The 13,416-nt window shown below is 56.1% G+C and overlaps 1 protein-coding gene across 3 annotated transcripts in view; it reads left to right on the top strand.

The window, feature by feature from the left end:
* Positions 1–13,416, top strand: part of ZYG11B (zyg-11 family member B, cell cycle regulator) — a 151,858-nt gene that overhangs the window by 26,973 nt on the left and 111,469 nt on the right. The window lies entirely within an intron of this gene.

Here is a 13,416-nt window from a genome sequence, read left to right as displayed (position 1 = left end):
GGAACGTGATCAACAGACACAAGCGCTAGGCTGACGGGAACCTGATCAACAGACACAAGCGCTAGGCTGACGGGAACGTGATCAACAGACAAGCGCTAGGCTGACGGCAACGTGATCAACAGTCACAAGCGCTAGGCTGACGGCAACGTGATCAACAGACACAAGCGCTAGGCTGACGGCAACGTGATCAACAGACACAAGCGCTAGGCTGACGGCAACGTGATCAACAGACACAAGCGCTAGGCTGACGGCAACGTGATCAACAGTCACAAGCGCTAGGCTGACGGCAACGTGATCAACAGACACAAGCGCTAGGCTGACGGGAACCTTAGCAACAGACACAAGCGCTAGGCTGACGGCAACGTGATCAACAGACACAAGCGCTAGGCTGACGGCAACGTGATCAACAGACACAAGAGCTAGGCTGACGGGAACCTGAGCAACAGACACAAGCGCTAGGCTGACGGCAACGTGATCAACAGTCGCAAGCGCTAGGCTGACGGCAACGTGATCAACAGACACAAGCGCTAGGCTGACGGGAACCTGAGCAACAGACACAAGCGCTAGGCTGACGGCAACGTGATCAACAGTCGCAAGCGCTAGGCTGACGGCAACGTGATCAACAGACACAAGAGCTAGGCTGACGGGAACCTGAGCAACAGACACAAGCGCTAGGCTGACGGCAACGTGATCAACAGACACAAGCGCTAGGCTGACGGCAACGTGATCAACAGACACAAGCGCTAGGCTGACGGCAACGTGATCAACAGACACAAGCGCTAGGCTGACGGCAACGTGATCACCAGACACAAGCGCTAGGCTGACGGCAACGTGATCACCAGACACAAGCGCTAGGCTGACGGCAACGTGATCACCAGACACAAGCGCTAGGCTGACGGCAACGTGATCAACAGACACAAGCGCTAGGCTGACGGCAACGTGATCAACAGACACAAGCGCTAGGCTGACGGCAACGTAATCAACATACACAAGCGCTAGGCCGACGGCAACCTGATCAACAGTCACAAGCGCTAGGCCGACGGCAACGTGATCAACAGACACAAGCGCTAGGCTGACGGCAACGTGATCAACAGACACAAGCGCTAGGCCGACGGCAACGTGATCAACAGACACAAGCGCTAGGCCGACGGGAACGTGATCAACAGACACAAGCGCTAGGCTGACGGCAACGTGATCAACAGACACAAGCGCTAGGCTGACGGGAACGTGATCAACAGACACAAGCGCTAGGCTGACGGGAACGTGAGCAACATACACAAGCGCTAGGCTGACGGGAACGTGATCAACAGACACAAGCGCTAGGCTGACGGGAACGTGATCAACAGACACAAGCGCTAGGCTGACGGGAACGTGAGCAACAGACACAAGCGCTAGGCTGACGCAACGTGATCAACAGACACAAGCGCTAGGCTGACGGCAACGTGATCAACAGACACAAGCGCTAGGCTGACGACAACGTGATCAACAGACACAAGCGCTAGGCTGATACCTGATCAACAGTCACAAGCGCTAGGCTGACGGGAACGTGATCAACAGACACAAGCGCTAGGCTGACGGGAACCTGATCAACAGACACAAGCGCTAGGCTGACGGGAACCTGATCAACAGACACAAGCGCTAGGCTGACGGCAACGTGATCAACAGACACAAGCGCTAGGCTGACGGCAACGTGATCAACAGACACGAGCGCTAGGCTGACGGGAACGTGATCAACAGACACGAGCGCTAGGCTGACGGGAACGTGATCAACAGACACAAGCGCTAGGCTGACGGGAACGTGATCAACAGACACAAGCGCTAGGCTGACGGCAACGTGATCAACAGACACAAGCGCTAGGCTGACGGGAACCTGAGCAACAGACACAAGCGATAGGCTGACGGGAACGTGATCAACAGACACAAGCGCTAGGCTGACGGGAACGTGATCAACAGACACAAGCGCTAGGCTGACGGGAACGTGATCAACAGACACAAGCGCTAGGCTGACGGGAACGTGATCAACAGACACAAGCGCTAGGCTGACGGGAACGTGAGCAACAGACACAAGCGCTAGGCTGACGGCAACGTGATCAACAGACACAAGCGCTAGGCTGACGGCAACGTGATCAACAGACACAAGCGCTAGGCTGACGGGAACGTGATCAACAGACACAACCGCTAAGCTGACGGGAACCTGATCAACAGACACAAGCGATAGGCTGACGGCAACGTGATCAACAGTCACAAGCGCTAGGCTGACGGCAACGTGATCAACAGACACAAGCGCTAGGCTGACGGGAACGTGATCAACAGACACAAGCGCTAGGCTGACGGGAACGTGATCAACAGACACAAGCGCTAGGCTGACGGGAACGTGATCAACAGACACAAGCGCTAGGCTGACGGGAACGTGATCAACAGACACAAGCGCTAGGCTGACGGCAACGTGATCAACAGACACAAGCGCTAGGCTGACGGCAACGTGATCAACAGACACAAGCGCTAGGCTGACGGCAACGTGATCAACAGACACAAGCGCTAGGCTGACGGCAACGTGATCAACCGACACAAGCGCTAGGCTGACGGCAACGTGATCAACAGACACAAGCGCTAGGCTGACGGCAACGTGATCAACAGACACAAGCGCTAGGCTGACGGGAACCTGATCAACAGTCACAAGCGCTAGGCTGACGGCTACGTGATCACCAGACACGAGCGCTAGGCTGACGGCAACGTGATCAACAGACACGAGCGCTAGGCTGACGGGAACGTGATCAACAGACACGAGCGCTAGGCTGACGGGAACGTGATCAACAGACACAAGCGCTAGGCTGACGGCAACGTGATCAACAGACACAAGCGCTAGGCTGACGGCAACGTGATCAACAGACACAAGCGCTAGGCTGACGGCAACGTGATCAACAGACACAAGCGCTAGGCTGACGGCAACGTGATCAACCGACACAAGCGCTAGGCTGACGGCAACGTGATCAACAGACACAAGCGCTAGGCTGACGGCAACGTGATCAACAGACACAAGCGCTAGGCTGACGGGAACCTGATCAACAGTCACAAGCGCTAGGCTGACGGCTACGTGATCACCAGACACGAGCGCTAGGCTGACGGCAACGTGATCAACAGACACGAGCGCTAGGCTGACGGGAACGTGATCAACAGACACGAGCGCTAGGCTGACGGCAACGTGATCAACAGACACGAGCGCTAGGCTGACGGCAACGTGATCAACAGACACAAGCGCTAGGCTGACGGCAACGTGATCAACAGACACAAGCGCTAGGCTGACAGCAACGTGATCAACAGACACAAGCGATAGGCTGACGGGAACGTGATCAACAGACACAAGCGCTAGGCTGACGGGAACCTATGCAACAGACACAAGCGATAGGCTGACGGGAACCTGATCAACAGACACAAGCGATAGGCTGACGGGAACGTGATCAACAGACACAAGCGCTAGGCTGACGGGAACGTTATCAACAGACACAAGCGCTAGGCTGACGGGAACCTGAGCAACAGACACAAGCGATAGGCTGACGGCAACGTGATCAACAGACACAAGCGATAGGCTGACGGGAACGTGATCAACAGACACAAGCGCTAGGCTGACGGGAACCTGATCAACAGACACAAGCGAAAGGCTGACGGCAACGTGATCAACAGACACAAGCGCTAGGCTGACGGGAACGTGATCAACAGTCACAAGCGCTAGGCTGACGGCAACGTGATCAACAGACACAAGCGATAGGCTGACGGGAAAGTGATCAACAGACACAAGAGCTAGGCTGACGGGAACCTGATCAACAGTCACAAGCGCTAGGCTGACGTGAACCTGATCAACAGTCACAAGCGCTAGGCTGACGGCAACGTGATCAACAGACACAAGCGCTAGGCTGACGGGAACCTGATCAACAGACACAAGCGCTAGGCTGACGGCAACGTGATCAACAGACACAAGCGCTAGGCTGACGGCTACGTGATCAACAGACACAAGCGCTAGGCTGACGGCAACGTGATCACCAGACACAAGCGCTAGGCTGACGGCAACGTGATCAACAGACACAAGCGCTAGGCTGACGGCAACGTGATCAACAGACACAAGCGCTAGGCTGACGGCAACGTGATCAACAGACACAAGCGCTAGGCTGACGGGAACCTGATCAACAGACACAAGCGCTAGGCTGACGGGGACCTGATCAACAGACACAAGCGCTAGGCTGACGGGAACGTGATCAACAGACACAAGCGCTAGGCTGAGGGGAACGTGATCAACAGACACAAGCGATAGGCTGACGGGAACGTGATCAACAGACACAAGCGCTAGGCTGACGGCAACGTGATCAACAGACACAAGCGCTAGGCTGACGGGAACGTGATCAACAGACACAAGCGATAGGCTGACGGCAACGTGATCAACAGACACAAGCGATAGGCTGACGGGAACGTGATCAACAGACACAAGCGCTAGGCTGACGGGAACCTGAGCAACAGACACAAGCGATGGGCTGACGGGAACGTGATCAACAGACACAAGCGCTAGGCTGACGGGAACCTGAGCAACAGACACAAGCGATGGGCTGAGGGGAACGTGATCAACAGACACAAGCGATAGGTTGACGGGAACGTGATCAACAGACACAAGCGCTAGGCTGACGGCAACGTGATCCAACAGACACAAGCGCTAGGCTGACGGGAACGTGATCAACAGACACAAGCGCTAGGCTGACGGGAACGTGATCAACAGACACAAGCGCTAGGCTGACGGGAACGTGATCAACAGACACAAGCGCTAGGCTGACGGCAACGTGATCAACAGACACAAGCGCTAGGCTGACGGCAACGTGATCAACAGACACAAGCGCTAGGCTGACGGCAACGTGATCAACAGACACAAGCGCTAGGCTGACGGCAACGTGATCAACAGACACAAGCGCTAGGCTGACGGCAACGTGATCAACAGACACAAGCGCTAGGCTGACGGGAACCTGAGCAACAGACACAAGCGATAGGCTGACGGCTACGTGATCAACAGACACAAGCGCTAGGCTGACGGCAACGTGATCAACAGACACAAGCGCTAGGCTGACGGGAACCTGATCAACAGACACAAGCGCTAGGCTGACGGGAACGTGATCAACAGACACAAGCGCTAGGCTGACGGGAACGTGAGCAACAGACACAAGCGCTAGGCTGACGGGAACGTGATCAACAGACACAAGCGCTAGGCTGACGGGAACGTGATCAACAGACACAAGCGCTAGGCTGACGGGAACGTGAGCAACAGACACAAGCGCTAGGCTGACGGGAACCTGATCAACAGACACAAGCGCTAGGCTGACGGGAACGTGATCAACAGACACAAGCGCTAGGCTGACGGGAACCTGATCAACAGACACAAGCGCTAGGCTGACGGCAACGTGATCAACAGACACAAGCGCTAGGCTGACGGCAACGTGATCAACAGACACAAGCGCTAGGCTGACGGCAACGTGATCAACAGACACGAGCGCTAGGCTGACGGGAACGTGAACAACAGACACGAGCGCTAGGCTGACGGGAACCTGATCAACAGTCACAAGCGCTAGGCTGACGGCTACGTGATCACCAGACACGAGCGCTAGGCTGACGGCAACGTGATCAACAGACACGAGCGCTAGGCTGACGGGAACGTGATCAACAGACACGAGCGCTAGGCTGACGGGAACGTGATCAACGGGAACGTGATCAACAGACACGAGCGCTAGGCTGACGGCAACGTGATCAACAGACACGAGCGCTAGGCTGACGGCAACGTGATCAACAGACACAAGCGCTAGGCTGACGGCAACGTGATCAACAGACACAAGCGCTAGGCTGACAGCAACGTGATCAACAGACACAAGCGCTAGGCTGACGGGAACGTGATCAACAGACACAAGCAATAGGCTGACGGGAACGTGATCAACAGACACAAGCGCTAGGCTGACGGGAACCTATGCAACAGACACAAGCGATAGGCTGACGGGAACCTGATCAACAGACACAAGCGATAGGCTGACGGGAACGTGATCAACAGACACAAGCGCTAGGCTGACGGGAACGTTATCAACAGACACAAGCGCTAGGCTGACGGGAACCTGAGCAACAGACACAAGCGATAGGCTGACGGCAACGTGATCAACAGACACAAGCGATAGGCTGACGGGAACGTGATCAACAGACACAAGCGCTAGGCTGACGGGAACCTGATCAACAGACACAAGCGAAAGGCTGACGGCAACGTGATCAACAGACACAAGCGCTAGGCTGACGGGAACGTGATCAACAGTCACAAGCGCTAGGCTGACGGCAACGTGATCAACAGACACAAGCGATAGGCTGACGGGAAAGTGATCAACAGACACAAGAGCTAGGCTGACGGGAACCTGATCAACAGTCACAAGCGCTAGGCTGACGTGAACCTGATCAACAGTCACAAGCGCTAGGCTGACGGCAACGTGATCAACAGACACAAGCGCTAGGCTGACGGGAACCTGATCAACAGTCACAAGCGCTAGGCTGACGGGAACCTGATCAACAGTCACAAGCGCTAGGCTGACGGGAACCTGATCAACAGTCACAAGCGCTAGGCTGACGTGAACCTGATCAACAGTCACAAGCGCTAGGCTGACGGCAACGTGATCAACAGACACAAGCGCTAGGCTGACGGGAACCTGATCAACAGTCACAAGCGCTAGGCTGACGGGAACCTGATCAACAGTCACAAGCGCTAGGCTGACGGGAACCTGATCAACAGACACAAGCGCTAGGCTGACGGGAACGTGATCAACAGACACAAGCGCTAGGCTGAGGGGAACGTGATCAACAGACACAAGCGATAGGCTGACTGGAACGTGATCAACAGACACAAGCGCTAGGCTGACGGCAACGTGATCAACAGACACAAGCGCTAGGCTGACGGGAACGTGATCAACAGACACAAGCGATAGGCTGACGGCAACGTGATCAACAGACACAAGCGATAGGCTGACGGGAACGTGATCAACAGACACAAGCGCTAGGCTGACGGGAACCTGAGCAACAGACACAAGCGATGGGCTGACGGGAACGTGATCAACAGACACAAGCGCTAGGCTGACGGGAACCTGAGCAACAGACACAAGCGATGGGCTGAGGGGAACGTGATCAACAGACACAAGCGATAGGCTGACGGGAACGTGATCAACAGACACAAGCGCTAGGCTGACGGCAACGTGATCAACAGACACAAGCGCTAGGCTGACGGGAACGTGATCAACAGACACAAGCGCTAGGCTGACGGCAACGTGATCAACAGACACAAGCGCTAGGCTGACGGGAACGTGATCAACAGACACAAGCGCTAGGCTGACGGCAACGTGATCAACAGACACAAGCGCTAGGCTGACGGCAACGTGATCAACAGACACAAGCGCTAGGCTGACGGCAACGTGATCAACAGACACAAGCGCTAGGCTGACGGCAACGTGATCAACAGACACAAGCGCTAGGCTGACGGCAACGTGATCAACAGACACAAGCGCTAGGCTGACGGCAACGTGATCAACAGACACAAGCGCTAGGCTGACGGGAACCTGAGCAACAGACACAAGCGATAGGCTGACGGCTACGTGATCAACAGACACAAGCGCTAGGCTGACGGCAACGTGATCAACAGACACAAGCGCTAGGCTGACGGGAACCTGATCAACAGACACAAGCGCTAGGCTGACGGGAACGTGATCAACAGACACAAGCGCTAGGCTGACGGGAACGTGATCAACAGACACAAGCGCTAGGCTGACGGGAACGTGATCAACAGACACAAGCGCTAGGCTGACGGGAACGTGATCAACAGACACAAGCGCTAGGCTGACGGGAACGTGAGCAACAGACACAAGCGCTAGGCTGACGGGAACCTGATCAACAGACACAAGCGCTAGGCTGACGGGAACGTGATCAACAGACACAAGCGCTAGGCTGACGGGAACGTGATCAACAGACACAAGCGCTAGGCTGACGGGAACCTGATCAACAGACACAAGCGCTAGGCTGACGGCAACGTGATCAACAGACACAAGCGCTAGGCTGACGGCAATGTGATCAACAGACACAAGCGCTAGGCTGACGGGAACGTGAGCAACAGACACAAGCGATAGGCTGACGGCAACGTGATCAACAGACACAAGCGATAGGCTGACGGGAACGTGATCAACAGACAAGCGCTAGGCTGACGGCAACGTGATCAACAGTCACAAGCGCTAGGCTGACGGGAACCTGATCAACAGACACCAGCGCTAGGCTGACGGCAACGTGATCAACATACACAAGCGCTAGGCTGACGGCAACGTGATCAACAGACACAAGCGATAGGCTGACGGGAACGTGAGCAACAGACACAAGCGATAGGCTGACGGCAACGTGATCAACAGACACAAGCGATAGGCTGACGGGAACGTGATCAACAGACACAAGCGCTAGGCTGACGGCAACGTGATCAACAGACACAAGCGCTAGGCTGACGGCAACGTGATCAACAGACACAAGCGCTAGGCTGACGGCAACGTGATCAACAGACACAAGCGCTAGGCTGACGGCAACGTGATCAACAGACACAAGCGCTAGGCTGACGGCAACGTGATCAACAGACACAAGCGCTAGGCTGACGGCAACGTGATCAACAGACACAAGCGCTAGGCTGACGGGAACCTGAGCAACAGACACAAGCGATAGGCTGACGGCTACGTGATCAACAGACACAAGCGCTAGGCTGACGGCAACGTGATCAACAGACACAAGCGCTAGGCTGACGGGAACCTGATCAACAGACACAAGCGCTAGGCTGACGGGAACGTGATCAACAGACACAAGCGCTAGGCTGACGGGAACGTGAGCAACAGACACAAGCGCTAGGCTGACGGGAACGTGATCAACAGACACAAGCGCTAGGCTGACGGGAACGTGATCAACAGACACAAGCGCTAGGCTGACGGGAACGTGAGCAACAGACACAAGCGCTAGGCTGACGGGAACCTGATCAACAGACACAAGCGCTAGGCTGACGGGAACGTGATCAACAGACACAAGCGCTAGGCTGACGGGAACGTGATCAACAGACACAAGCGCTAGGCTGACGGGAACCTGATCAACAGACACAAGCGCTAGGCTGACGGCAACGTGATCAACAGACACAAGCGCTAGGCTGACGGCAACGTGATCAACAGACACAAGCGCTAGGCTGACGGGAACGTGAGCAACAGACACAAGCGATAGGCTGACGGCAACGTGATCAACAGACACAAGCGATAGGCTGACGGGAACGTGATCAACAGACAAGCGCTAGGCTGACGGCAACGTGATCAACAGTCACAAGCGCTAGGCTGACGGGAACCTGATCAACAGACACCAGCGCTAGGCTGACGGCAACGTGATCAACATACACAAGCGCTAGGCTGACGGCAACGTGATCAACAGACACAAGCGATAGGCTGACGGGAACGTGAGCAACAGACACAAGCGATAGGCTGACGGCAACGTGATCAACAGACACAAGCGATAGGCTGACGGGAACGTGATCAACAGACAAGCGCTAGGCTGACGGCAACGTGATCAACAGTCACAAGCGCTAGGCTGACGGGAGCCTGATCAACAGACACCAGCGCTAGGCTGACGGCAACGTGATCAACATACACAAGCGCTAGGCCGACGGCAACGTGATCAACAGACATAAGCGCTAGGCCGACGGGAACCTGATCAACAGACACAAGCGCTAGGCTGACGGCAACGTGATCAACAGACACAAGCGCTAGGCTGACGGCTACGTGATCACCAGACACAAGCGCTAGGCTGACGGGAACCTGAGCAACAGACACAAGCGCTAGGCTGACGGGAACGTGATCAACAGACACAAGCGCTAGGCTGAGGGGAACGTGATCAACAGACACAAGCGCTAGGCTGAGGGGAACGTGATCAACAGACACAAGCGCTAGGCTGAGGGGAACGTGATCAACAGACACAAGCGCTAGGCTGACGGGAACGTGATCAACAGACACAAGCGCTAGGCTGACGGGAACGTGATCAACAGACACAAGCGCTAGGCTGACGGCTATGTGATCAACAGACACAAGCGCTAGGCTGAGGGGAACGTGATCAACAGACACAAGCGCTAGGCTGAGGGGAACGTGATCAACAGACACAAGCGCTAGGCTGACGGGAACGTGATCAACAGACACAAGCGCTAGGCTGACGGGAACGTGATCAACAGACACAAGCGCTAGGCTGACGGGAACGTGATCAACAGACACAAGCGCTAGGCTGACGGGAACGTGATCAACAGACACAAGCGCTAGGCTGACGGGAACCTGATCAACAGACACAAGCGAAAGGCTGACGGCAACGTGATCAACAGACACAAGCGCTAGGCTGACGGGAACCTGATCAACAGACACAAGCGAAAGGCTGACGGCAACGTGATCAACAGACACAAGCGCTAGGCTGACGGGAACCTGATCAACAGACACAAGCGAAAGGCTGACGGCAACGTGATCAACAGACACAAGCGCTAGGCTGACGGGAACGTGATCAACAGACAAAGTACACCCCGCATTCTGTCCTGACATTGTTACGGATGGCGGAGACTGCGGCTGCTCTGCGTAGCACACCCCGCATTCTGTCCTGACATTGTTACTGATGGCGGAGGCTGCGGCTGCTCTGCGTAGCACACTCCGCATTCTGTCCTGACATCGTTACTGATGGCGGAGGCTGCGGCTGCTCTGCGTAGCACACCCCGCATTCTGTCCTGACATCGTTACTGATGGCGGAGGCTGCGGCTGCTCTGAGTAGCACACTCCGCATTCTGTCCTGACATCGTTACTGATGGCGGAGGCTGCGGCTGCTCTGCGTAGCACACCCCGCATTCTGTCCTGACATCGTTACGGATGGTGGAGACTGCTGCTCTGCGTAGCACACTCCGCATTCTGTCCTGACATCGTTACGGATGGTGGAGACTGCTGCTCTGCGTAGCACACCCCGCATTCTGTCCTGACATTGTTACTGATGGCGGAGGCTGCGGCTGCTCTGCGTAGCACACTCCGCATTCTGTCCTGACATTGTTACTGATGGCGGAGGCTGCGGCTGCTCTGCGTAGCACACCCCGCATTCTGTCCTGACATCGTTACTGATGGCGGAGGCTGCGGCTGCTCTGCGTAGCACACTCCGCATTCTGTCCTGACATTGTTACGGATGGTGGAGACTGCTGCTCTGCGTAGCACACCCCGCATTCTGTCCTGACATTGCTACTGATGGCGGAGGCTGCGGCTGCTTTGCGTAGCACACTCCGCATTCTGTCCTGACATTGTTACTGATGGCGGAGGCTGCGGCTGCTCTGCGTAGCACACCCCGCATTCTGTCCTGACATCGTTACGGATGGCGGAGGCTGCGGCTGCTCTGCGTAGCACACCCCGCATTCTGTCCTGACATCGTTACGGATGGCGGAGGCTGCGGCTGCTCTGCGTAGCACACCCCGCATTCTGTCCTGACATTGTTACTGATGGCGGAGGCTGCGGCTGCTCTGCGTAGCACACTCCGCATTCTGTCCTGACATTGTTACGGATGGTGGAGACTGCTGCTCTGCGTAGCACACTCCGCATTCTGTCCTGACATCGTTACGGATGGTGGAGACTGCTGCTCTGCGTAGCACACCCCGCATTCTGTCCTGACATCGTTACGGATGGTGGAGACTGCTGCTCTGCGTAGCACACCCCGCATTCTGTCCTGACATTGTTACTGATGGCGGAGGCTGCGGCTGCTCTGCGTAGCACACTCCGCATTCTGTCCTGACATTGTTACTGATGGCGGAGGCTGCGGCTGCTCTGCGTAGCACACCCCGCATTCTGTCCTGACATTGTTACTGATGGCGGAGGCTGCGGCTGCTCTGCGTAGCACACCCCGCATTCTGTCCTGACATCGTTACGGATGGTGGAGGCTGCGGCTGCTCTGCGTATCACACCCCGCGTTCTGTCCTGACATTGTTACGGATGGTGGAGACTGCTGCTCTGCGTAGCACACCCCGCATTCTGTCCTGACATCGTTACGGATGGCGGAGGCTGCGGCTGCTCTGCGTAGCACACCCCGCATTCTGTCCTGACATCGTTACGGATGGTGGAGACTGCTGCTCTGCGTAGCACACCCCGCATTCTGTCCTGACATTGTTACGGATGGTGGAGACTGCTGCACTGCTTAGCACACTCCACATTCTGTCCTGACATTGTTACTGATGGCGGAGGCTGCGGCTGCTCTGCGTAGCACACCCCGCATTCTGTCCTGACATCGTTACGGATGGTGGAGACTGCTGCTCTGCGTAGCACACCCCGCATTCTGTCCTGACATCGTTACTGATGGCGGAGGCTGCGGCTGCTCTGCGTAGCACACCCCGCATTCTGTCCTGACATTGTTACGGATGGTGGAGACTGCTGCTCTGCGTAGCACACCCCGCATTCTGTCCTGACATTGTTACGGATGGTGGAGACTGCTGCTCTGCGTAGCACACCCCCGCATTCTGTCCTGACATCGTTACGGATGGTGGAGACTGCTGCTCTGCGTAGCACACCCCGCATTCTGTCCTGACATCGTTACGGATGGTGGAGACTGCTGCTCTGCGTAGCACACCCCGCATTCTGTCCTGACATTGTTACGGATGGTGGAGACTGCTGCTGCTCTGCGTAGCACACCCCGCATTCTGTCCTGACATTGTTACTGATGGCGGAGGCTGCGGCTGCTCTGCGTAGCACACCCCGCATTCTGTCCTGACATCGTTACGGATGGTGGAGACTGCTGCTCTGCGTAGCACACCCGCATTCTGTCCTGACATCGTTACGGATGGTGGAGACTGCTGCTCTGCGTAGCACACCCCGCATTCTGTCCTGACATTGTTACGGATGGTGGAGACTGCTGCTCTGCTTAGCACACTCCACATTCTGTCCTGACATTGTTACTGATGGCGGAGGCTGCGGCTGCTCTGCGTAGCACACCCCGCATTCTGTCCTGACATCGTTACGGATGGTGGAGACTGCTGTTCTGCGTAGCACACCCCGCATTCTGTCCTGACATCGTTACTGATGGCGGAGGCTGCGGCTGCTCTGCGTAGCACACCCCGCATTCTGTCCTGACATTGTTACGGATGGTGGAGACTGCTGCTCTGCGTAGCACACCCCGCATTCTGTCCTGACATTGTTACGGATGGTGGAGACTGCTGCTCTGCGTAGCACACCCCCGCATTCTGTCCTGACATCGTTACGGATGGTGGAGACTGCTGCTCTGCGTAGCACACCCCGCATTCTGTCCTGGCATCGTTACGTATGGTGGAGACTGCTGCTCTGCGTAGCACACCCCGCATTCTGTCCT

Source organism: Crinia signifera, chromosome 8 (genome assembly GCF_055691185.1).
Source record: "Crinia signifera chromosome 8, ASM5569118v1, whole genome shotgun sequence".
Taxonomy (NCBI): Eukaryota; Metazoa; Chordata; class Amphibia; order Anura; family Myobatrachidae; genus Crinia; species Crinia signifera.
This window is presented reverse-complemented; position numbering and strand designations above follow the sequence as displayed.